This window comes from Tursiops truncatus, chromosome 2, assembly GCF_011762595.2.
Source record: "Tursiops truncatus isolate mTurTru1 chromosome 2, mTurTru1.mat.Y, whole genome shotgun sequence".
Lineage (NCBI taxonomy): Eukaryota > Metazoa > Chordata > Mammalia > Artiodactyla > Delphinidae > Tursiops > Tursiops truncatus.
The window spans coordinates 97,386,028-97,413,975 of NC_047035.1; the positions used below are offsets into that span (position 1 = coordinate 97,386,028).

At 35.6% G+C, this 27,948-nt stretch overlaps 1 long non-coding RNA gene across 1 annotated transcript in view; it reads right to left on the reverse strand.

Moving 5' to 3' along the window:
- Window positions 1-386: 386 nt before the first annotated feature.
- The window catches only part of LOC141277856 (uncharacterized), a 393,554-nt gene continuing 365,992 nt past the window's right edge, over window positions 387-27,948 (reverse strand). The window contains exon 3 of the long non-coding RNA XR_012329720.1: window positions 387-503. This is a non-coding gene — a long non-coding RNA (uncharacterized lncRNA). The remainder of the gene's footprint in view (window positions 504-27,948) is intronic.

Consider the following 27,948-nt stretch of genomic DNA (forward strand, 5'->3'; position numbering starts at 1 on the left):
TATCTAAAAAATATGAATCAAATATTCTGCCACAAAGGAAATATCATTAAATATGTAGGAAGGAAGGGAGAAAAAAGAAAGCATACAGGCCATACTAGCCTCACACTACAAGCTAATAAAGTAAACTATAAAATTATCTCTTCTTTAGAAAAGTGAAAAGATGAAAATATAAGCAAAATAATAGACAAAATTGGGATTGAGAAAAGTATAACTTTTTAAAAAAGAAAAGTAACAACACAAAGGCTTAAATTTTTAAGCAATTTGTAACCCCATGCTAATAAATTTGAAAGCATGGATAAAATGTCCACTTTTCTGGCAAACTTTTATTTACCAACTATATTAGGGTAAATAACGTTAGCTTCTGTAACAAGCAATGTGTCTCAGTGGCTCAAAACAATAAAGGTTTATTTCTTACTCACGGCAAACTGACTGTGCGTTGGTTGACTCCTGGACAGCTTTTCTTTAAGCAGTGACTTTAGCATCCTTCCTCCACTTACAGCCATCTAGACAAGAGAGAAGATAACCATGGAAGTCAGTCACATGGACCATTTTAAGGCTGTCATGGAAGTAGCATACATCATTTCCATCCACATTCCGCTGGCCTAACTGGAAGGCCACTGGCTGCAAGGGAGGCTGAGCAAAGCTGGCATCCCGTGTTCCCTGAGAGAAACCCAGAGTTACCAAACACGTAGCCACTTTCTGCCATACAATAGCGACTCATGATGAAGCAGCAAAGTTGGCTGAGCTATAACTATGAAAGACATGGAAATAATTTAAAAGAATCTCCTCCCCAAAGGTTGTGGGGGAATTTGGTCTTACTGGTGAGTTCACTCAAATGTTCAAGAAGTAGCTCGTCTCTATACCCTAAGAAATATCAGAGCACTAAAAAAAAGGGAACTTCTCAATGTATTTTATGAAGCTAATTTAACACTGATTTCCACTGTGGTAGAAATAGTATCTCAGCTGTCTCATAGGCAAAGTGGGGATAACAATATTCCCAGTGCTGGAATTATTGAGAGGATTAAATGAATTACATAAAATGCTGAAATCATAAATGGCACATGGTAAAAAACATATGTTCTTATTATTATTACATGCCACAAGTAACTAATAGACTAGTAAACTAAATTTTTTTAATAATTAAAATTATTTCAAACTATTCAATAGCATTGCAAGAAAATTATCTATGAGAGTAAATTTCTCCTAAGAATACAAAGATCTAACATTAGGAAGTCCATTAATAAAATATATCACATTGATATATAAAATTTAAATGAGTCTCTCATTAGAAGCTACAAACTTGAAATTTAACAAATATGCTAGATTACAGTTGAGAGAAAATAGGAGTAAATCAATAACTCTCACCAAAGAAATGACCCCTTTAAAATGAGGAAAAAGACAAAAGTTCCTACTTTCTACAGTATTTAATACTTTCCTGAAATTTTTTCATTTGCCTTTGTATTGTTTTATTGAGATACAGTTGATTTACAGTATATTAGTTTCAAGTGTACAACAGTGATTCAAAATGTTAATAGATTATACTCCATAAAAGTTTCTTTTCTGGAATATTAAAAGAATGCAATAATGCATGAATCAAAGAAAAAATGAAGTGGGCTCTTCACTCCACTCATAAAAATTACTGAAATAACAGCAAATTTACAAAATAATGATTTTTTTGTTTTATACAGCCACTAAAATTGATAGCTATGGGCATTATGCGAAAACGGGCAATGCCTAGAATGTAATATTAAACAGGAAAGCAAGATACAAAAATATATTTATTATAGCTATGGAAAAGCAATAGGCATACATTTAAAAGAATAACTTTTATTTCTAGAGCAGTGACTTTGAAATCCAAGTAGTCTTTCAACATTTATAACAAAGATTGAACTACTTTTCAAGTACCTACAGAGCTAGTCACTTTGGAAATAATAACAATGGCTAAGATTGTATATCATTTACTAAACAACATTTTCACATATAGTATGCCATTTATTCTTCACAGAGGGCTTTTTAAAGGTAATAAAGCCCATTAACAGCAGGACCTGGAATTAAACCCAATCTCCACATGTTCTGTGACAGAAAGCTATGCCTACCCATATTCCTTGTCCCCCTCTTCCTCACTAACAGAAGAGAATAGACATTATTTCAGATGGAAAAGTAGCCTTTTAAAAGATGGTATTTCTCAACTTCCCTTGTAGCTGTGGGTAGACAGTACCTTTCTCTTCTGCTTTATATTTGCTGCCAGGATTGCAGGTGTGATGGCTGGAGGTGTAGCAGCCATCTTGGATCATAAGGTAACCTTAAGGTCCTAAGTCATGTTCTAAACCTAGAACCCTGATGACTGTGGAGCCAATATACTGACCCCAGAAAGCAATTTCTAGACTCTATTTACATGAAGAAAAATAATTCCTTGTGTGTTCAAGTCACTATTATACAGAGTATGTGCTCTAGCTTGTATGTGCTAGCTGGCATGTGCTATTTCCTCTACAGCATAAATGAGGTAATCAAATTTCAGTGTAAGAACAGGACAAAAATATTTTAAAATATTTAAAACAACCTTAATTGTTTTCATCCTGTACCCAAACTTTAGTGTATAAGGAAGAGTTATAGCTCCTTTTTCCTATGGGAAAAAATTAAGTCACATCTGATCACAAGCTTATTAGACATTATTCTTTCGGCACTATCACTTTAAGCGAGGAATTGGCTTAAAAAGCAAAAGCAAAAAAAAAAAAAAAACCCAGCTGTGCATAGCCAGCCATACCTATAGCTTCAATTACCATCTTGCCCCAGGAACCCCAAATACATCTTACCAGCATAGACCACTTGTGTGAACCCTAAACATCCACATGCAATTGCTTACTGATACCTCATAAAAGTCTGAAGCAGTAAACTCAGCATGCTCAAACCTAAATTCAGAAACTTCCCTCAAACCCAACTACCTTAACTCTTTCCTGTCACAGTATTTATCTTCTTTTGAGTTAGGTCAACCAACAACTTAGGGGTCAATGTAAGGCAATCTCCCTAACCTCTCACACCGAATCCGTGACCAGTATTATCTGTTTAAGCTTCTAGGTATCTCTCAAACTTGCCCACATTTTCTTTCTCTCCACTATCAGCCGGGTCTACGCAACTGTCAGAGCTCTTATGTACTACTATCAAAACCTACAAATCTTTCTACTTGAATCCATTTTGGCCTCTCCTCCAATTTCCCCTGCAGCTTTGCAAGCAGCGTGAGGTTTTAAAAAGCCAATCTCATTATATAAGCCCTTTGTTTAAAACAGGACAATGGGGCTTCCCTGGCGGCACAGTGGTTGAGAGTCCACCTGCCGATGCAGGGGACACGGGTTCGAGCCGCGGTCCGGGAAGATCCCACATGCCGCAGAGCGGCTGCGCCCGCGAGCCATGGCCACTGAGCCTGCGCGTCCAGAGACTGTTGCTCCACGACGGGAAAGGCCACAGCAGTGAGAGGCCCGCGTACCGCAAAACAAAACAAAACAAAACAAAAACAGTACAATGACTTTCCATTGCCTTTACGATAAAGATCAAAATTGATAACAACCTAAAAGAAAAACTATGGTCTGGTGTCTGGTAACTCCTCATCATTGTATTCTGTGCTCCAGGTTCTCTGACCTTCTTTATGCTCATCAAATGCACCTTCTGCATTTCCCTTTGGAGTCTTGACATAGGTTGTTCCCTTTGCCTGGAAGTTCTTTTCCTCCCTTCTTTCTTTACTCCACACTTTCTATTTCTTATTTTCCACTCAGCCTTAATCTTGTCTCAAATCTTCTTCATTGAGGAACTTATCTGATAAGATACACTTTCCTCAATATCTCATTATCATATATGTTTATTTCTTCCTAGTTATCTGATATTTCCTCTTCATATCTTTCATCGTGTCATATATTTCTCTTCATAGCACTAAATCACAGTGGCGATTACATATTTGTGTGACTATTTGGTTGATATTTACCTGTGCCCTCTCCCAAAACACACACTGGATGCTCTGAGAGCATGGATTTTATCTGTTTTGCTCATTACTGCATTCCTATGCAGTACTTGGCAAAAAATAGGTGCTGAAAGAGGTGTACATGTGGAGAGAGATTAAACACACATAATAAATGAATGAATATATAAATATCCTAAAATATTAATAATGAGTGATAGGGTCATGGATTACATTTTCCTTATTTTACTCCTCTCTATTTCATATTTCATACAATTTGCATTAAGAGTAATTTTTATTATTTTTTATATTAAATAAGTTTATTTACTTTACAAATTTGAAGAAATTTTAAAACAGCAGTAAATATTTCACAGTCCAAAAAATACCACCCAAATTTATGTTTGAGGAAATATTCCTTTTGTATTAAAAATGCACATATGCACATTTGCATAGATTACATTAAATTGGTTACTTTTGGAAGAACAGGAAAGGAAGTAGCCAGATGAAATGAACGGGTAAAGTTGAACAAGAGCAAAGAGTTAAATGTACAAATAATAGTGCATCATTAACCTAGGAATTTGATTAATTCAATCTCTATAGCATTAATAATAATTTTTAAAGATACTTTTTTTTTAATCTTGAAAAACAGACAATTGAATTCTGTCAGTTAGGTAAAAGTCTTCATTGAACCAATGACAGTATCTCTTATTTCTTGATAGCAGTGGCCTTTGCAAAGGCTAAAAGCATACACAGAAAAACTGAGTGACCAGAAAAGTCCACAAAAAGTTATTTTTCCTGAGAAAATAAACATCTGTTAGCCTGGTCTTGAACTGGAAATAGAGAATTCTAATTCCTCTCAAGCAAAACCTCCAGTATCGGCACATGTTCCGGAAGTGCATCTTTATCTGCCATCATCATAAAAAGAAAAATGAAGAGAAAATGGACTCCTTCAGAAATAGAACCATGTAAAGCTTCAACACAGTGCTTAGTGAGATTGAGATCCTGTCTGAATGCACACAGTTTAAAATGTCCCTTTAATTAACCCTTCCCCAGGGAACTTGTTTGTTTTACACTAAACTTTCTTTTGCATTTAATGTCAAATAGCTTGTTCTTTTTTCATATATGGGGCTTATGCGGTAAAGTTTTGTTGCTGATTTTGACCTTTGCTTTTCTGTTCTGATCCTTGTCCCTTTTACCAACTGCAGTGTGGTCTTGACATAAAAAGCCTCTAACTCAGTTACTCGGTAAATACTTTTCGCATACTTATTAACACAATATTTAATTATCATCCATTTAAGAAAAAAAAGCATCCCACAAGAGTGCTTACTTTTCTTATGTGTCCATAGTTACTTTGAGAATTTTCAGCGTGTGTGATTGTTATTAAACAGAATATAACTTACTGAAAATGTTATCAAAATGCTAAATAATTACATGAATCCTGGCAGAGAAAACTAAATGATTCAAATAAATCTCTCCTTTCTTTGGATATTGTGTGGGACTGAACATTATTTATTTTAATGATTTTATATTTTTGTTTCTGAAATTAGATAGTTGAACACTTCTTGTTGGTATTTTAAAACTGTCTGGACAAAACATCTCAAATCTCCTCTGGCAGAAGATATGAGGACTTTCATTAGGCTGGTGTTTTTGGTGGTGGTGTTTGTTTTGTGTTGTTGTTTGATTTCAGTTGTTTTGAGATGCTAGGTACTAAGTTAGTTGTTTCCTGAACATAAGTATATTTTAACACTTCTCTTTGCAGCTGTAGAGTCCATGCCACCCTAAAGTTTGGTAATTCCCTCCGAATGACAAGAGTGTAAGAGAAGGAGGAAGAGGTTTGGTGTCTTGCAGACTCAAGTTCAAATCCTTGCTAAGCATTAACTAACTATGTGGCCTTGAACAAGCGTTTTTACCTCTGACTTTCAATTTCCTCTTTTGTAAATAGAGCCTAACACCCACCTCTTGAATTTGTTTTGAGAATTGATTAGGAAAAAACATGACAGGCCCCTGGCACAAAGCAGGCCCTCAGTGAATACTAGCTCCCTTCCCCCTTTTTCAGAAAACTGCATTACATTCTGAATAGCATTTAAATAAAAGATTTTATGAGGTTTTTTAAATACAGATTTAAATAAATTTCTGTTTGTTGTTTTATGAAAAAATGTTTGCTTGGGTCAAACTCTCATGAGAGATGGCAAGATTGAAACATTGGGAGCATTACTTAAAGAACGTTCTGTGATTGGAGACGTGTCACAAATAATGTAGGAAGCTTGACGTTGAGGGTGTGTGAAGTATGTAATGAGAGTTAACAACTTCTAGAGAACACAGCATGACACTTGCTAAAGGTCATCTCAGAGAAAAATATCACCCAGCACTTTGAGGATAGCTTTTCATTTACATCATGCAGATAGTTGCTGGAGTTTTACTCTGTCTTTTACTGCCGACGAAATATGGACAAACATGATGAACAAACATCTAAAAAACTTTTAACAGTTAATTAATTAACTTAGTCATTGAACAAATACAAGCATGCCTACTTCCTCATACTGGAAATATTGTCTTTTTTGTTGATTTTTTTTTTTAATGGCTCCTAATGCATTCAGTCAGTGTGTGCCTCTGATGGATCTTTCATATGTGTTAATTACTTAGAGAAGAAGTTGCACTGAAATCTGCTACTATGCAAGGAAGAGAATCTGAAGTCTGGAGGTGGACGCCTTTTTTATCAAAGATTATTTTTTCTGACTCTGTGGTTGCTCAGTGAACACGTTATTTTAACCATAAAATTGTATGTATTTCCCACTGGACAGCCAGCTCCCTATCCACATTCATGCCTCCCTGATGGATAAGGAATTCCACAGTTCCTTACCAAATAAACCCTGGCTCCTTTGAAACAGTTAAACCAGGCTGATTTCAGACATCTACAGAAGGCAGATTAAGCCCCACCCCCTTCAAGAAAGTCTCCCATCATTATTAAAACAAACCCATCGACACTACAGATTCACCAATTCCTCCAGTTTCCTTTTCCCACCCCTGAGCCTTTGTTCAAAGTGCCGACTCAGCTGGTAACACCATCTAATCCTGTTTATTTACCTGGATCAAGTTCCCACCCACTTGGCTCAACCTGCTCCAGCCAGGTTCAAACTGAATAGACAGATACCATAGTGGTGGTAACGAGGAGTTAGAACATTCTGAGAATCTGCAGCAGGACCCAGGGGACATTCTGTCTGCACAAAGAACACAGCTAGGCTTGCCTACCATGGATGTGGGAATTCACTTAAGCACCCAAAGAAGCCACACTTTCTTTCTCACGTAGGTAAAACTACAACATAGAGTTTGAAATTGCTAACAGTCACAATTCCTGCCAAAGAGCAAAATACTCAATGTCTAAAACAAATCCAAATCTAGATATTTATCCTGATAAAAATAGGTTTCAGAAGAGGCAATGTGGTTAGGGCAGCTGGATACCAGAAATGTACAAGGCAGCCCTGCTTGTATGAGCTAGCCATCACCATCTATGGAGTCAGATGAAGTCCAGATACGCCCACCTTCCTCATGAAAAGGTGTCTAGGAAACAACACGCAGCTGACTAATGTAATATTCTCCACCAAAGAAATGGTAGAAGATTATTTGGCAACCAGTTTAATTTATAAATCTGAGTCAGAAATTTCAAGGATTTTATTTGTTATGTCAATGACATTTTTTGTTCTGGTTGTGCTTCTTAGTAGCTGTATACCTTGAGCAAGTTACTTACCTTCTCTCTGCATCAGTTTTACTTTCACCTCTGAGATGAAACATGTGGTAATAGGAAACATTCCCCTTTGGGGCAAAAATGCTGCTCCTTCCTTTTTTTGTTAGATTGTTATATTAACAAACATCAGTTCTATGAAATCACATCCAATCATAAGTCATAATGGAATCTACCTATATGTTAACTTCCCAAGCCTCCCTCAATTACTCAGAATGACTGACAAAATAATCTGCCTCATCAAGATGTTCCATAATATTCCACTTTAACTCACTATAAAGATATGACCTTAACGTTATGTTCACTTGTAAAATGTCTTCCTGGTCTAATTTTTTATGAGAAATAGCTGATATTTTGAAAGTGCTTTCATTATTTTTATGATAAAACAAGCTAATTAACTTGACCTCCCCCCCCACACACACACAAAATGCCTTATGAGTTTCTTTTACTCTTTCCAGTACAATACTACCTATTTGTTGCACTGAAATTCTATGTTTATCTTGTTTCTAAAACTCTTAAGGCTAAATCTTAACTTTCTATTTTGGGAACTCCAGTAATTTTCCAGCAATACAACTGTATTTACAACTACATGAATGACTATACTGTTTCACAGAAGCTCCCAGAGTATGAAGTTAAATGACCAATTAAACAATAAGTTAATATGAATGAGAAGATGAAGTTTTCCACCATAACTTAGTAAACCTAAAACTTTGCAAAGCTTTCTCTACCTCTTAGACCAATGCATTTCCTTTGTTAACAATGGAAAGGAAAATAGCCCAGACAAAAATAATGTCAGTTAGGATCCAGATAAATAATATATTTCACTGTATCTGGAAGAATGTTTTGTCCTTAAATTTTGACTAGTCAAGATAATTCTAAAAACTAAATAGATCTCCCATTATCCTCAGAAATATCCCTCTGCTCTACAAACACACACTCAGTTTGATTTATGATAGCAAGCAACATTAGCGCTCTATGACATATTTTTCACATTCCACAAAGCTACTGAAATAAGTTAATATTCCCATCTTGACGGATTTTTTGGTAAAGAAACGGTAGGGTATAGAATGACCTATATAACCCTTCCATTAAAAAAATACAGCATATCGAAATTGAGCTATTTGTAATGAGGTGGATAGACTGAGAGTCTGTCATACAGAGTGAAGTAAGTCAGAAAGAGAAAAACAAATACCGTATGCTAACACATATATATGGAATTTAGGGGGAAAAAATGTCATGAAGAACCTAGGGGTAAGACAGGAATAAAGACACAGACCTACTAGAGAATGGACTTGAGGATATGGGGAGGGGGAAGGGTAAGCTGGGACGAAGTGAGAGAGTGGCATGGACATATATACACTGCCAAATGTAAAACAGATAGCTAGTGGGAAGCAGCAGCATAGCACAGGGAGATCAGCTCAGTGCTCTGTGACCGCCTGGAGGGGTGGGATAGGGAGGGGGGGAGGGAGGGAGATGCAAGAGGGAAGAGATATGGGAACATATGTATATGTATAACTGATTCACTTTGTTATAAAGCAGAAACTAACACACCATTGTAAAGCAATTATACTCTAATAAAGATGTAAAAAAAAATACAGCATATCATGTTTGTGTCATTGAACTGGCCAGCTCATTTTCCTTCTTTTATTATACTTATTGTTGTTTTAACACTATCCATTGAGTTGTAGCTGGCATTTTGAAAATTTAAGGGAAAAAAATGAGTTAATACTTACTGTTTACAGTTTAGTGTTAGATGCATTATTGTACTGAAACCTAAAAACAATCCTATCCAGTAGGTATTAATTCCATTTCACAGATTTATTCATTAGTTTATTTATTCTTTTACTTATCAAATAATTATGTGTTTTCAATGTGCCAGGCATGGTTCTAGGCTCTACATCAGTTAACTAAACAGATAAACACTACTCACCTTGGTGGATTTTACATTCTAGTGTGGGAGAATGAGGAAAGTGAAACTCAAAAATGCTATGCAACTTGCCCAAGATAATTAAGATTTGAAGTGTTTCCTAAAATGTGGCTCTAAGAATGTCTGTTTTAAAGACACTGAGGATGTTTGTTTAAAGGTAGAAAGTCTTGGGTTCCATCTCAGAATCATTGGCGGTAGGAGGTGGGTAAGCCAGAGTTTGCCCTTTTTAAAAAGAACCCCTATTTCCTTATACACAGATTTTTGAAAGTTATGAGCAAACAACTGAAGGTGTTTAGGGTCCTGCTCAGATCTGTCTAGATTTCTATTGCAAAGAAACAAAAACCTGACTATATAAGATATATGTAGAGAAATGTTTAGAGCAGCACTGCTTATAATAGAAAAGAGGAAAAAACCAAAACAAACCAAATGTTTATTAATGGACAAATGGTTGAATAAACTGTGGTTCATGCATGTTATAAGATACTCTGCAGCCATGAGAAACAATTATACACACACACATTAGAAAGATGTTCACTTTATACTGTTAAATAAAAAAGCAACTTGCAGAATACTATATAAAATATGATTACCTATTAACCTACTATATATATGACTTACATCTATATTTATGTTTCTATAGACATAGAAAAGCATACACAGCAAACCTTTAACAGTGTTTACTTCATCAATGAAAAGAGGACGGGGAAAACCTCTCATTTTTAATTCATATGCTTTCTTATTTTTAATTGTAATAATAAGCACACATCATTTTTATAATAAAAGCAGATAAAAAATAGTTTTACAAAGAGAAATTCTTAAAATGTAGATGCAAAAACAACGATTCCATAGGAAGATGATGCTTTAGTAGGAGGGTAACTTCTGAGAGACGTGGATAATTAAATATAGAGGAGGTCTTAGATCACAGGTGAGAGGCACAAATGCTAACAAAAAGAATTCAGACATCAGGAAGATATGAAAAAAAGAAAGCTAGATAACTGGTTTCTAATGCCTATAGAAATCTTATGGAGGAATTCCACCTAGTTATTTCAAGTTATTGGTATCTCTTCACATCATGAAAATACGCCCTTGTATTTCTCTTCAGTAACCTCCCCGCAGGGGGAAGAAAAACTACACTAAACTAAAATTTAAGGTAAACTCAATTAATTAGCAAAAATCCATCATGGTTGCAAGGAGTTTTTATTTTTCGTGGATAGTAAATTGTTTTTCAGTTTAAAAGAAAAATGTGTTTATCAACCATTGTGTGGTTTATTTTCTGAAAATGATAAATTCATTACAATTTTTCTTTTGTTACTCTTTGGTAACATAAAATAAACAATAGAAATACTTGTATATATTCTTAATTTTATTTTTAATCAACTTTAGTAAGGTATAATATACATTCAATAAAATGCACCCATTTTAAGGGTACAGTTGATGAGTTTGGACCCATGTAGACACTCACGTAACCAACACTACAATCAAGATAACAAGCACTTGCATCATCCTAAAAAGTTCCCTTGCCCCCCCTTCCTTAGTCAATCCTGCCATTCCTGCTCCTAATTCCAAATCCATTTATAAGCTCTTTGTAACTATAAATTAGATTTGTCTTTTCTAGAATTTTACATAAGTGTAACATACAATACATAACTTTTGTGTTGACTTTTTATTCAACTTAATATTTTTGAAACTAATACACATTGTTGAATGTATCAGTACATTGCTCATTTTTATTATTGAGTGCCAATCCACTGAATGGAACTTATTTATCCTTATACTTGCCGATAGGCATTTAAGTCGTTCACAGTTTTGGCTACTATAAGTCTTGCTGCTACAAATATTAGAGTCTACACTATGTATAGTTATAAGTTTCCTTCTCTTTTGACTAAATCCCTAAAAGTAGAATTACTGGTGTTTATGCTAAATGTACATTTATTTAATTGTGTAAAAATGTCCACAATGTTTCCCAACATGGTTGTTATGATTTGGCATTTTTAAAACAATATATGAAAGTTCCAGTTGCTCTATAACCTTGCCAACACATTATTATCGACATTTTAAATTTCAGTCATTCTAGGGGGTATGCAGTCATATTGCTGAAGATTTACTTTTCATTTCCCTAATAGTAAGTGATAGAAAGCATATTCACACGTAGGTATTAGCCATTTACATACCCCCATACGTGAAAGATCTGTTAAATCTTTCGCCCATTTTTAATTAGTCTTATAAATAGGTTGAATACACACACACATACATACACACAACATACAATTTCATCTTAGTCTTCTGCTTCATGCCTATTCATTTTCTCAAGGGTATTTTTTGATGAGAAGGTTTAAATTTCAATTTAGTCCAATTATCAACTTATGTCCTTTGTGAATCATGTTTTTTGTGTCCTAACAGATCTTCTATACCAAGGTCAAGAAGTTTTATCCTTTTTATCCTATGCTTTCTTTGATAAGTTTTTTTAGTTTTAACTTTTACGTCTTTGATACATTTTGAATTTATGTTTGCATATAGCATAAGGTAAAATTTCAAGTACTTTTAAAAAATTATAATAAAAATACATATATTGTCAACTTATGTACACATACACACACAATATGTATGTCTATTTCTGGACTTTCTACTCTGTTTTTGTTGCATTTCCTTGATCTATTTTTTTTCTTATACCACACTATCTTGATCGTTATAACTATAGAAATCCTTTAAATCAGTATATCATCCAACTTTTCCTTTTTAGAAATTATTTAGGATATTCTAATTCCCCTGTATTTTCTCTTTTTTCTTACATTTTCATGTAAATTTTAGAAGCAGCTCAATTTCTACCAAAAAAAAAAAAAGAGACTATAAGTGTTCTAACTGGCATTTCAGTGAATCTGCAGAGCATTTTGAGGGGAACTGACATCTGAATAGTATTGAATCTTCTGATCCATGAACACTTATGTTAATTTATCTCAGCAGTGTTTTGTAGTTTTCAGGCTATAGGTTAAGCACATATTTTGTTAAATGAAACCTATCACCTACAAATGGCACTTGCCAGCTACCTCTACAAGGATTAAATTATCAGCCACTGCAGCTGCTGACCTTCAACACCCCCTGAAAGGAGTTCAGGGTGAAGATCAGAAATGAGGCACTCTGTGCTGGGAGGGTGCGGGGGGAACTGGCAGAACAGGTCTTCAGATAGTTAGATATTTTCAGGAGACAATTTTATGATCCCAAGTCTTGCATCTCCTCATGTCTAGAAAAGCACTAAAGTCCTTTATGGTGATGTCTGCTCCTCGCGACCAGCAGTAACCTTCTCAAGACTAGCAGATACCTTCTGCAAAAAATATGTGCTTGACTGCATGTACTCCCCCTTCACCAAAATCACATATATACTGACCTTCCCCCCACCTTTTTGTAGCAGTTTCTCAGAGCTATCTGAAATGCCGTCTCCTGGGCTATAGTCCTCATTTTGCCCCAAATAAAACTTAACTCACAACTCTCATGTCGGGCATTTTTTTTCCAGCCAACGATCCCTAATTATTTCTTGTTCTCCAATGCCACTTTAAATGGTAATTTTAAAAATTTTATTTTCTAACTGTTCTTTGCTAGACTATAGAAATATAATTGATTTTAATACGTTAGAATTGCATGCATCCTGAAAAAAGTTAACATCATAATTTTTATGTTCTGTTTTCATTTTAATTCAGCTCAAAATATTTCCAATTTCCCTCATGAAATCTTTATTGCCCCATGGGTTATTTAAAAATATATTAATTTCCAAATATGTATTATTTTTCTCAAGTCTACATTGTGCTCACTTCTCCATACCACCAAGTACTCAAGTGCTCAATTCCCCCTCAGGCTGTGAGCTAACAGTCAGGAATATACAGACACCCAGGTTACTAAATTTTCTAATTCCCAACAGGCATGTAAGGAAAACTGATAGAAATCCATGATCACACTGAGCCACTCTTTCTTCGGCTCCTTTAGGCTCCTTTGGAAACAATGTCACAACAGGAAATAGCCCACTCAAAAGGGATGACTGCACAGAGTTGAATAAAGGGACTATTCACAAAAGATAGAATTAAGGGAAACCACAAAGGATGATGAGGCATCCTGGGGTAAGCAACAACAGGAAGCAAGTAGCCAGAAGGGTTACTGACAATCACTGAAAGTTCCAAGAAAGGGCCATCCAACAGGAGTTGTGACCTCAAACAGAGAGACACAGAGAGGGGACTAAAGAAATAAACACTCCAGCCTCTTTTTCTTCCCCAGGCACCCACTGGGCATCTCAACCAAGAGCTGAAAGGAAAAAGAGCCTGGTTTACACCATCCCTGGAGGTCAACCACCTAAACAGAGTAAGATAAAGCTGGAGAGTGAAGCGTGAGAGGCAGATTCAGAATATTCAGCAAATACAGCATGCTATGAATTTCTACACATCAGGTTCCAAGCTTTATTACTGAAATCACCAGCTCTGAAAGAACAGAATGAGATCATGAGATTGCTCTCATAGATGAAACGTACGAACAAAGGCTATTTTGTTTCCCTTAGCACTAATGACATCTATTTTTCCGCCCCCGCTTGACTTTGTTCTCAGGGTCCTGTTAAGCCCAGCTGATTGACACAGGGATCTGAAATGTAATCCTAAGTGACATTTACTCTTGCTTTAAAAGCTACTTAGCGCCAGTCCATGGGACTATTAGTTCACTGTGTGCTCACTACAGAAAAATGCCAGACAATTATAGCCAAACTCCCAGAAACAGTTGGATAACTATATCCAGGTGTTTTCCAGGACGTCAGGAAACCTTGATTGAATATGTCAGTGGGCATTTGGCCTTCACTATGGCTTTTTTTATGTTTCAAATTTAGAGTTATCAGGCAGCTGCCAGCGCACACCCAGCACAAACTTGTCCATGGCCTGTCCTGGCACTTCCTTTAGGATCGGATCATCTGACCAGTGGTTAGTCTAGTATTATGTCTAATCCAATCCAGCTACGGACATTTACATTCTTTTCTGGGAACATTGGGTAGTTGTGCAATTAGAAGAGGTCTATTTGTAACTGTTATAAATCAAGTTTTTCCAGTAATGGGTGTTGATCAAACTTGTTTTTTTGTTTGTTTGTTTTTAAGATGAATAAGTATTAATTGACCACCCAGAGTATCCAGCTATATCTTGAGGTAGTCCCTTTTCAAATATTCTTTCAAATATTTGTTAGTCCCCTTTCAAATATTTTTTTATTATTTTTTATTGGAGTATAGTTATTTTACAATGCTGTGTTAGTTTCTGCTTTACAGCAAAGTGAATCAGCTATACGTATACATATATCCCCTCCTTTTTGAGTTTCCTTCCCTTTCAGGTCACCACGGAGCATTGAGTAGAGTTCCCTGTGCAATACAGTAGGTTCTCATTAGTTATCCATTTTATGCATAGTAGTGTATATATGTCAATCCCAATCTCCCAATTCATCCCACCCTACCCATCTTGTTGTCCATACATTTGTTCTCTACACCTATGTCTCTATTACTGCTTTGCAAATAAGTTCATTTGTATCATTTTTCTGGATTCCACATATAAGCGATATTATAGTTTGTTTTTCTCTCTGATTTATTTCACTCTGTGTGACAGTCTCTAGGTCCATCCACATCTCTGCAAATGGCACAATTTCATTTTACTACTCCCACTGGCTTTAGCAATTTTTTAAGAAAATAAACGTGGAATGTAGAAAATATTTTCTTTATAGCTATCAGCATCATTTGCTGGGATGGAAGACAGTGTGTGATTAATTTGCAGGCTACTTAGAAACACAGAACCTGGGAAATCTTTTAGACAACTGAGTTGTTTTCTTTCCTTAATAATAATTGTTCCTGTTTAAAAAGCACATACCATATTTCAGAAACTGTGTTAAGTTTTTAGATACTTTATATTATGAATTCTCATGACAGATGCATTAAATAAATAGCATTATCACCCTTCATCAGGTGAGACTGAGATTTAGCAAGATTATGTAACTTGTCCAAGGTCACACACCCGGTAAGTGGGAGAGGTTTATGGGAGGAGAACATGAGTTAGTCTGATTCTGATACCCATATTCCTACCTGCTGTGTTATTTGTCCACCTGACAAAACATCTGGCAGAGCGCCTATTTCTTAGCCTCGCAGGACCAGATTAGCTGTGCATAGGGAATGTAACTGTGTATGCAGATGGTAACCCACAGCTACACATTAGGTATTGCTATTCTCTCTTTATGACAAAGCCTTAATTAACTTTTCATTATTCTTGAATTCCAAAAGATTTGTGAGCTCACAGTGGGATTTGAATTTTTCATGTCTGTTTTTGAGGGATCACTTGGGTTTTCTCTGGCCAGTCTGGGGACAATGCATCGTCACCATGGATGTCCCAAAGCAGTTGGCAGCCACTGACAGCAGGGGGCTGCTAACAGTGCAGAGAATGATGCTAAAGCATGTTTCTCTTAATATTTCCTTTTAGGAAGAAGTACTGACATATAAGAAAAGTCGGCTTCTAGGTGACTGACCAAACCTTATAGAACAAGCATGGAGGTTCCAAATGGAGTCAAATTGAAATAATAATTTAAGGTCAAGGCTATTTACAATGATAGTAAGAAACTCTACTGGTTTCAGACACTGTTAATTAGCACTGGGGATCCTCAGGGATCTCTGGACCAAATATGTGAGCAAACTAATGTAACAGTCATTGACAATAGAGGTCATGTATATTTATAGACTATATAGTGATATCATGCTACATAGGTAAAAGAATATGATATTGTATTATTTTCTGAACAACAGTTTAAAATAATAAAAAGTCATTCTGTACCTTATGTGACATTTGAATGTTACAGAAGTATCCTGGAAGCCAAAAGCTTTCCAGAAATCTCTGTGTTAGAAAGCTCTAGAGTTCATCTCAGATCCAGTCCTGACTAGATCAAGAGGTAGCAGAGAGGAGAGAATGGCAAATCCATCATTTCAGTTAAAATGCACAAAAAGTACACTCGAAAAGCCAGACTAATTTCGACTGCTTCAGAAATTCCTTTAGGAAAGCATCCTTCATACCGTGTCTATTTTCCCTGCCACTGACACACTTCTTGGATAAGTTAGAATCCCGTAAAAGAATGTTCTATGTCCAGCTCTCAGATGCCACTAAAGATGCCAATAATAGTAAGTCTCCCTTGAGACAAACATTACAGCAAAATATGCCTCACATGGACCTTGACACCACACAAGGCTGTCTGTGTGTATGATAACCAAGAAACAGGGATCAGAGAGGGCCCAGGACACAGGACTGACAGCAACAGCATCCAGTTACCAGTACTGAATTATTATAATGCATAAAATGCCTTCAGTGAGATTCTGTGATTAACATTTAAGGTAAATTACAGGTAAATACATTACTTTTTTTTTTAAAAGAATAGACTGGGGGACAGACTGCTTAGATCCTCTCCTGAATTAATTACAGTAAGAACTGTGTGATTTCAGACAAGAACTTAACCTGTCTCAGCCCATTTCCCACATATTGGGTCAAGCCACTCATCCTAAACAAATAAGTAAACCAACAAATGGCAGAGCCAGAACTCACACCAGTCGGTCTGACTCCAAAGTCTAAGCTATCAAGCATTATACTCTGCTGCTTCCACTAAGTAAAAGCAAATCATTATAGGTTTTACTAAAAACACATGTGTTCAGTATAAATTTGAGTTTTCTATCCCTGTTCCCATTCTTAACACTTTTAAGAAAGGCAATTTATGGAAATGAATGGAAATCTAATATATTCAATATACATTTGAGAGCCATTCCTCCAAATTAACAGAAATATTTAGAGTCATTTAAACAATAAAAGGAATGACACAAACCTGTTCATTAACCCCTAAGCATATGGCTATAAGGGTTGTTAATCCTGAACTAAAAGTGGTACTTATCATTTTCACTAAAAAATAAAATAGGAAAATCTCTAGGAATTTGGTAGCAGGAGGCAATGTATCACTTAGGTATCTCAAGGTCACTTAATTATTAAATTACAGAAATGGAATTCAAATGTATGTTTGTCTTATTTTCCACAAAAACACAATAAAAATATACATTGATTCACTCTTACCTAGAACACAATTCCTTGCATTGTTCTATGTCTGAACAAGCCACTAATTTGACTTGTTTCTAAATAATTTAACTGCATGTCATCATATAATTACAAATTATTTTATTGTCTAACTTATATTCTAAAGAATTACAAAAACTCAACTTTATCAAAAAATTGATAGGTGTATTTTACAGTAAAATAAAAGAATATTAGGTCTGAAGGTACATCTTTAGAAGTTAGAGATGTTTCAGCAATTTAAAATTTCAAAGCCCTCTTACTACAAAGTCCAAATATTAATTATGAATTCAAGTACTAAAATAAAATTGAACTGCAGTCAAACAGAAAAACTTTGCATTTGACCCTTAGCCTATTCTACACTTGGTGTCTGATTTTATATTCTCAAAGCATTATGGAGTTGAAAGGGCATATATTTGCTGAAAGTTTGTCAGCAGTGCCTGTTAATTGCTACAGAATACCATGGTGACCCAACCTTTCCTGGAGCCAATTACAGCCCTCTGTGAAAGAGATATCGATAGAACAATGCCTTATATGATACGTAAAATATAAAGAAGTTGGGATTTTTGATTCTTGGCATAAATGCACAATAGTCTCTTCATGATCTATTTAGTTAAGTCGTAAATCATGAAATATCAAAGAAGATAAAGCTGTAAGGAAAAACAGGCATCAGGATCTTCTTCTCCCACCCTTTGCTATATGGGTTAAAATGGAAAAGGGACCCAGTTGAGAAACAAATATATTATTGAACTTATAAACAATCACGTACTTTCTCCTCTTTCTAAGACAAGCTTAGACCAAGACATAGTCTGATTCACACTACATCGTGGGAGTCATGTAGGGAAAAAAATAAAACCCACAAGATACTTTAACTCTTTTCCCAATGTTATGGTACCCCAAAACCCTAGGGTAGTTGGTCAATGGGAGAATTATCCTAATACATGGAGAACCCAAGCCTATTATTTACAGATGAAGTTGGGAATCAGAGAAATGAAGGGATATGCTGCCAGTGACAGAAACAAAACTCAAATCCTTAACTTTGGACTCTGAATCAAATTTACAAGGTTTATCTTTCCAAAGAGAGATCTAGTAATATTTAGGGAAATTAATTTTGTAGCCAGGACTAATAAAGTAAGAAATATTTAGTGAACATCTACTATGTGTGATGCTGGGAATACAAGAGTTCATAGATGCACAAACCCTATGCTCATCATTCTAACTCTCTAATGAAGAATAAGACAAAATTTTCTTTCGGGGGGTGGGGTTACGCGGGCCTCTCACTCTTGTGGCCTCTTCCGTTGCGGAGCACAGGCTCCGGACGTGCACGCTCAGCAGTCATGGCTCACGGGTCCAGCCGCTCCGCGGCATGTGGGATCCTCCCGGACCGGAGCACGAACCCATGTCCCCTGCATCGGCAGGTGGACTCTCAACCACTGCGCCACCAGGGAAGCCCAAGAATAAGACAATTTAAGATAATTTTTAAATTAAAAACAAACCACCCAAACAACATATAACTTCAAACTATGGTAAGTGCTACCAAAAAAACAAAACAAAAAAACCCCAACAGTATTTAATGAAAAAGAACAGCAAGACCAGAAGAAGAGACCTAGATAAGGTGGTCAGAGAAGAAATCTCTATAGTTATGACATGTAAACAGAAATGCAAAGAATAAATAAGCTTCTTAGCACAGCTGTTTGAAGTATTTTTCTCTAATCAAAAGAGCAAGGAGTAGAACACTCAGGACAGCCCTGGGGAAAGTCCGTTTTGTCAGAGTTTGTAGGAGAAGGAGTTTAGATTGCACAAAAATAGAGGAGCATAATAACATAGGGCTATAAAGGAAATAATATAGAAATTAGATTTTATTTTAAGCATGATGATAAATCATTATAAAGGAGTAACATGATTAAATATATATTTAAAAATATCTCCCTGTGTGTGGTGTATGTGGCATAGATAGACTAAAGGGGCTCTAGAGCAGAAGACCAGGTAGGTGGCTATTGAAATAGTCTACAGAAATCATAATGACTCTTGTCTAGATTGATGCAGAGAATTAGATTTGAGATACACTTGGATGTAAAATCAGTACAGCTGGCTGATGGTTTGTACACAGAAATGGAAATGGAGGAAGGCAAGATTAATTCTCAGTTTGCAGTCTGAGTAAGTGGATAGATGGTGGTGTCAGTGACTGAAGATTGGGAAGACTGAGGAAGATCCAATGTGGAAGGGAAAGCAAATGTCCAGTTAAAGAAACATTTGATTGCATGTATTTGTGAAATATTCCAGAGGAAACAATAGGTAATTCACTATGTGAATGGGATGTTCAGAGAAAATCTCAAGTTTTTATGCTGCCAATTACACAGGATCTTGAGTTTTAATGACTACACAGGTGATAAAAGAGAAGCCTTAGGTCTGGCTAACATTTGAATAGCGATCCTTTCAAAAATACAAAATCCCAACACAACATTGTAAACCAATTATACTTCAATAAAATAAATTAAAAACAAAAATACAGAATCCCAAAGGGGATACACACTCAGTAGTAGGGAAGACAGGGGGACAAACTCTAAAACAAAGGAAGATACCAGAGAAATGGTCTAGGTTTAGACTCTGAGTAGAGAAGAGAAAAAAACTCCCAAGAATATCTGCTACCAAAGGCAAACCCTCACACAAGTTTAGACAAATGTCTATCACTCACACAGTAAAACAAAACAAAAACAATAAAACAAAAAAATTCTATCATATTTCTACCTTATAAATGTTCTAACTCTTGAGGACTTAATTTAAGGTAGTCCTGAGTTGATAGCATTCCTTGGCATTTGGTAGGGAAGAATCTGAATGTATTAGCAATCACGATAAAAACAAACAGGTTTAAAATTTTCCTTTAAAAGACAGTAAGTACTAGGCTGGATTTTAGAAAGCCACTTAGCCACAAACCTAAGTTATAAGTATATAAAAGAATGAAAATAAAAGTATGAATAAAAGTGCACCAGCCAAACACTAAGAAAACAAGCCGAGAAACCTATACTAATATCACACCACACATGATTTAAAGCAAAAGGCATTATTAGCAATAAAAAGGTTCATTACATACTAATGAAAAGCTTCAACAAACCAGAAAAATTTAATAATTCTAAAGTTATCTTCCCTTAATACTACTAGTTAAAAGAAAATGAGACAGAATTACAAGGACAAATGAAAATACTAGCATAGTGGGTGATTTTAACATCTATTTATTAGTGAATGATAGGTCAGGCAATAGAAAATTTTAGCAACACAATCAATAAATTAGCTCTCATGGGCCCAAATAGAAACATGCACTCAAAAATTTGAGAATATAGTTTCCTCTGAGTCATCTAAGAAATATATAAGAGACTGACCAGGTAACAATTCATATAGTGAGTTTCAACAAACACATGTGATTTTCATACATAATAGTATGTGATAAAATAATATTATAAAGGTGGCATCTCAAACCACTGGAGCAAAGGTGGGATTTTTAATAAATGAAGCTGGGGCAACTAGGTAGTATTGGGAAAAACTATGATTAGATTCACAGTTTACACCATATATAAGAATAAACTCCAAATGGACCAGCGATTTCAATATAAAAATCAACCTTACAAGTACTAGAAGAAAACATGGATTAATTTATCTAACACCTCTGTGTAGGGAAAGACTTTTGAACTATGACTCAAAACTCCAGAAAAAAAAAAAAAGAAAGAAAAAATTGAAAACCTGACTACATAGAAATTTCTAAAGTTTTCATAGGAAAAAACCCCCAGAAACTCAAAGACAACTAATAAAATGAAAGGAAATATTTACAACATATACCAAAGACAAAGGGTTAATATCCCTAATATGTAAAGAATTCCTAAAAATTGAGAAAGAAATAAAAATCTTACAGAAAAATGGACAAAAGACATGACCAGACAATTTGCAATAAAAGGATAAAAAAGTAGACCTTGAAGGACTTCAAATGACCAAAGTGGGGACAAATTGAGTAACAAAATAATTGATGATAATAATGAATTATAACCCATAGAATAAATATCCATAAATTCATCCTGATATAAACAACTGAGTAAACAGACAGGTAAATAAAGATAAGAAAAACTGTTCTTCCTTATAGAATTCCAAATGATAAATGTATAAATAATGAGGGAAATAGAAAATATCCAATAGGTGGACTTCCCTGGTGGTGCAGTGGTTAAGAATCCACCTGCCAATGTATGGTACACAGGTTCGCGCCCTGGTTTGGGAAGATCCCACATGCTGCGGAGCAACTAAGCCCATGCACCACAACTACTGAACCTACTCACCACAGCTACTGTGTGAGCATGCCACAACTACTGAAGCCCATGCACCTAGAGCCTCTGCTCCGCAACAAGAAAAGCCACTGCAATGAGAACCCCATGCACCACAATGAAGAGTAGCCCCTGCTCACCACAACTAGAGAAACCTCATGCACAGCAGCAAAGACTCAATGAAGCCAAAAAATATATATATATCCAATAGGCAACCACCACAGCAATGATTGTGGCAAGCAAGAATCATCTATTCATAGTAACTCAAATGTGTCAATGTCATGATAGACCAAGACAGACTGACGGACTGTCACAGATTGTAGGTGACTAAGGGAACATGACAGCTGTATCATATGCGGGATCCTGAATAACTTCCTGGACCAGAAAAAGTACATGAGCAAAAAAGTTTACAAAATTTGATTGAAGTCTTAAAGGAATAAATAGTACTAAATCAATGTTAATTTCCTGATTTTGGTCTTTGAGCCAGGTGTTTTTTCAGATGCCACCCTTAAATAATGTAAAGGGTATAAAGGAAATCTCTGTACTCCTCTTGCAACTTTCTGTACGTCTAAAATTACAAAATAATTTGTTAATAAATATAACTGCCTAAAGCAAAATGTAGTAAACGTGTATTCTGAGGTGTACAATAAATGTGTAAGTAAAATTAAGGGAAAAGTAACAAAGGATAGGAAGAAAGAAATAGAAGTGTACTTTTGTGGTTCTTAAACCATATGTGAAATGGGAGATTATTTGAAGTTAGAATGAAAAATTAGTGATAGTGATACAATTGTAAATGTGTACGTATAATATATATACAAGTGTATATCAACGTATCTCTACCATATGTATATATAGTAAACCCTACAAGAAACACTAAAAAAAAAAGGTACAAATAATTAGAAAGTTATAAAGATAGAAAAGGCAGAAAATAACACCATATTTATTCACAGATTATACGGAAAAAACAGAATGTATAAGAATATTATTCAAAATAGTAAGAAGACTTAGAAAGTTTATCAATATAAGATCAATATAAACAACGTATTTCTGTAAACACACACACTTCTGGTCAATCAATCTATGACAAAGGAGGCAAGAATATACAATGGAGAAAAGACAGTCTCTTCAATAAGTGGTGCTGGGAAAACTGGATGACTATGTGTAAAAGAATGATACTAGAATATGCTCTAACACTGTGTACAAAAATAAACTCAAAATGTATTAAATACCTAAATGTAAGACTGGATACCATAAAACTCCTAGAGGAAAACATAGGCAGAACACTCTTTGACATAAATCACAGCAGTATTTTTTTGGATTTGTCTCCTAAAGTAAAGGAAGTAAAAGCAAAAACAAACAAATGGGACCTAATTAAACTTAAAAGCTTTTGCAGAGCAAAGGAAACCACCAACAAAACAAAAAGACAACAAATTGAATGGGAGAAAGTATTTGCAAATGATTTGACTGATAAGGGGTTAACACCCAACATATATAAATAGCTAACACAACTCAACATCAAAGAAACAAACAACTAGATTTAAAAATGGGCAGACGAACTGAATAGACATTTTTCCAAGGAGGACATGTAGATGGCCATGAAAAGATGCTCAACATCACTAATCATCAGGGAAATGCAAATCAAAACCACAATGAGATATCACCTCACACCTGTCAAATTGCTATCATGAAAAAGAACACAAATAACAAATGTTGGTGAGGATGTGGAGAAAAGGGAACACTTGTACACTATAGGTGGTAATGTAAATTGATACAGCCACTGTGGAAAAGAGTATGGAGGTTTCTCAAAACCTAAAAATAAAGCTACCATATGACCCAGCAATTCCACTCCTGGCTATATATCCGAAAACAAACAAACAAATAAAAAATCCCACTAATTCAAAAAGATACACACACACACCCCAATGTTCACAGCAGCATTATTTACAATTACCAAGATATGAAAGCAACCTATGTGTCCATCAACAGATGAATGGATAAAGAAAATGTGATATATATATATATATATATATTATACATACACACACACACACACACACACACACACACAATGGAATACTTCTCAGCCATAAAAAAGAAGGAAATTTTGCCATTTACAGCAACATGGATGGACTTGGAGGGCATTATGCTAAGCGAAATAAGTCAAACAAAGACAAATACTGTATGATATCACTTATAAATAGAATTTTAAAAAAACAACAAACTAGTGAACTTTACAAAAAGAAACAGACTCACAGATATGGAGAACAAACTATTGGTTACCAGTAAGGAGAGAGAAAGGAGGATGGGCAATAAATGGGTAGGGGAGTAGGAGGTACAAGCTATTAAGTATAAAATAAGCAACAAGGATATATTGTGCAACACTGGGAATATAGCCATTATTTTATAATAACCATAAATGAGTATAACTTTTAAAAATTGTGAATCACTCTACTATACACCTGAAACATGTAATATTGTACAGCAACTATACTTCAATAAGAAAGAAAGAGAGAGAGGAAAGAAGTAAGAAAGGGAGGGAGAGTGGGGGAGAGAGAGATTGATTTTCCTTTACAAACCCAGATTGTGGTTTCCACAAACTCCACCTATCATTTAGTCAATACTGTTAATTAGGGAGCACAGATTTGGACTGCTAGCAAATGCCCCCAGTTATTAACCAGGAGGCTGAGCTAGCGGCTGCAGCACACACTGGAAATTTGCCAAGTGCTACCAGTGGGAGAGGGTCCACCTACCTGACTGTGAAGCATGGGCGTTTCACTCTCCCAAGTCCTGAATATATCTTACTTCATTTATATTCACAACAACATAAAGGGTAAAAAAAATAAAATAAAAAAATAAGATGTGATTTCCAGATTAGGAAACTGAGGGTCGGAGAGAAAAAAACTTTCCGATGTCACCCAGCTGGTACATGGAGGAGCCGGGATTCAGAACAGCTCCTGACCCCAGGACCGTGCTCTGCCTCTCTGCAAAACAGATCCACCCGCCTCAATTCTTGGCCCATCAGGCCTTCACCATTTCTCCACCCACTGAACAAATCACACCCAGTTCCATCCCTAGTTCCTTCTTCCCCAATCCCCCAACTCTCTAATAGTCTCTGATGGTTTCACAGATTACGTTCACCTCTCCAGCCAGGTGGTAAGTTTCTTGAGGTCAAAGAGAATGTTTCCTACTTTGCTTTTCCTCATAATTTATCTGGTGCCAAGCTGAGCATATCACTAACCATGGGGTAGGTGATAGGCCAGCAGAGCACCCACAAATGACATTCTATTCATAGGCCATAGGGTTCAGGATGGTGGAATGACTCCTCTCCATGTGCCCAACTGCTTTCTCTCCTGCAGTCATCCTCATGTTTCAGAGATCCCCTAGCAGATTTTTGACTCTTAACTGAAATGCCACTCACTGGAGCCTTCCCTGCCCACCAAATCTCAATTGTCATTGCTGGTTATTCCCTCTTTCTCTCTCTCCTTTTCATTTCTCTATAAATTTATTGTCCTTGATTGAAGATGTAATATAAACCAGAGCTCTAATCCACCTCTTTTTAAGTTGTTCTCTCCCATGTATATATGAGAAAGAACGGGAGGGAGGAAGAGAAGGAGAGAGAGAGGGAAGGAGGGAAGGAGGAAGAAAGAGAGTATGGTTGATGAAGCATATGTGCTAAAGTAACAACTGGGGCATTTGTGTGAAGGGAATATGGGAATACAGGAGGTTTTTTGTTTTGTTTTTCTTTTACTGTTATCACAACTTTAATGTAAGTTTGAAAAGATTTCAAAATAAATTATGAAAAAACTAATGAGGAATCTCTCTATATACAGTTGACCTTCAGGATATTTATCAGTGAAAAATAAGGTGTAAGAATGGCTGCCTTATGGTTAGTAATACTATTGTTATTTTGCAATTATATATACAATGTAGAATAAGGAAAATAAATAATTATGCTAACATTATTCAGAACTAAGATATTCAGTTTAAAGAGAAAAATATAAACATACTGTAATTAATTTAAAAAAAAACTTGCATTTTTAGTCCTGAATTATAAATATCAGTATTAACTCATAAATTCTTTCTCTAAAAAATGTATTTTCTAGCTCTGCCCATGGAAATAGCCTAGAAGTAATGAAAACCTAGTAGCAATGAATATCACAATTGCCCAAATTATGGTCTCTAAAAACCAATTCACTAGAGCCAAAGTTCCTTGGAGAAATAGCTAATTCCAGATCTTGATAAGGTAATTTACAAAAGGAACATGGTGCACACTTCTGCGCAAGAAAGAAAGAAAAATGTCAGAGTATTTACTAGGCTAGTGTCTAAAGTATACTGGGGCCATCTTGAAGAAACAGAGTGGTTAAAAGTAGAAAAATAAGCATCAAAAAGAATAATGGCTGCTATTGATTGAAAGAGCAAATATATTTGTTAAAATTTATGAATTAATAGTGTTATTTAAGAAACTAAAACTATTAGTGCCCTTTGGAGGTTGCCAGGACATCAACCTATTAATCCGAAAGCTGGAAAGTTAAAGGAAAGAATCAAACTGTAGTTCAGATTTGAAAAACTTCTTCCACTAATACATCCTGTGACCTGTGTAACTTTCTTCACCTCTCTGAGCCTTGTTATCTATCTCTAGAAGAAGATAATATCACCTACCTCACAGTGATGTTAAGAGCATTAAAATATATGACATATGTGAAGCTTTCTGTTCAGGGAGTTATCTTCTCTGCAAAAAGATTTTTATAGTCCTTAAGGACAATTAACCTTTACTGTACATCTTTTGTATTCTCCAGTTCATCAGTTTATCATTAAACTTTACCTACTCTAGGGCCTACTACATATTAAGCGCTGTGTTAGAGGTGAAGAATGAAGGAGATTAAGACACTCCTCCTGACCTTAAAGAACTTTTAATCTAGTAAAACAACTGCCCAGAAGATAGTTGTAACTCATTAAATCCTTGTTGAATTAAACAGAAATTTTCACACTGGTTTAGATTTCAAGAGTCTGTCTGGTGGTTCTTTATCACACATACTTCTTGTTCTATAAAAATAAAATAGGAGGACAGCAGCAGTCTTGATACTAAATTACCAAAAAGATAATACTAAAAGAAAAGCTAAATGAAAAACAATTACAACAAATCTACAAAAAGAATAGATTTAATATTACTTAGATTTACAGGTAACAGTGTCTGGAGGAGATGACTGTGTTTCAGTCTTAGCCAGCCTGCCAGCAAACAGGCACCATTAAGCTATTCAGGTCACGTTAACTGTTTAGGACAAATAGAGCAAGAGTGAAGATTAATGAAGACAAATAGCATTTGAAATGGCAGGATCTAATTCTAGGTAATCTGCCCTAGAGATGACAGCTGAAATTCACTCATACCCCAAAGTTACACCTAACATCAATTCATAATATGAAATAAGATGAGAATCACTGACCCAGGGTGTGTGTGTGCCTGCTGGGAATCTCCTACAAGCACGTGGCAAGCTGGATGCAAAAATGTATTCCAGTCTGAGTAAAAAGGTTTCTATTGTAAAAAATACATAGCAACAAGGCTAGTACCGCCTGAGAAATCGAGTAATAGTGACAGAAATTATTCCTTGGTTTAGTTATCTTCTGTTACAACCAGTTGTGGATTAATTTTTAATTACATGCTTTTTCAGAAAGAAATACAAAATAAGCACTGGGAAGAAAGGAAAACAAAAGAAAGCAAAAACAGTGAATAGATAAACTGGCAAAAAAATTTTAAAGATACTGCAAATTGTTCATTGGACTATCAATTATAGTGTGTGTGCAGTGAAATCTGTAGGCATCTCTATGGTGACAAAACTGACTTAAAAATAACTTCTGGGGGCAGAGTCAAGATGGCAGTGTGGGAGGACACGGAGTTCATGTCTCCCCACAACTAGGGTGCCTGCCAGACACTGGTGGGAAGA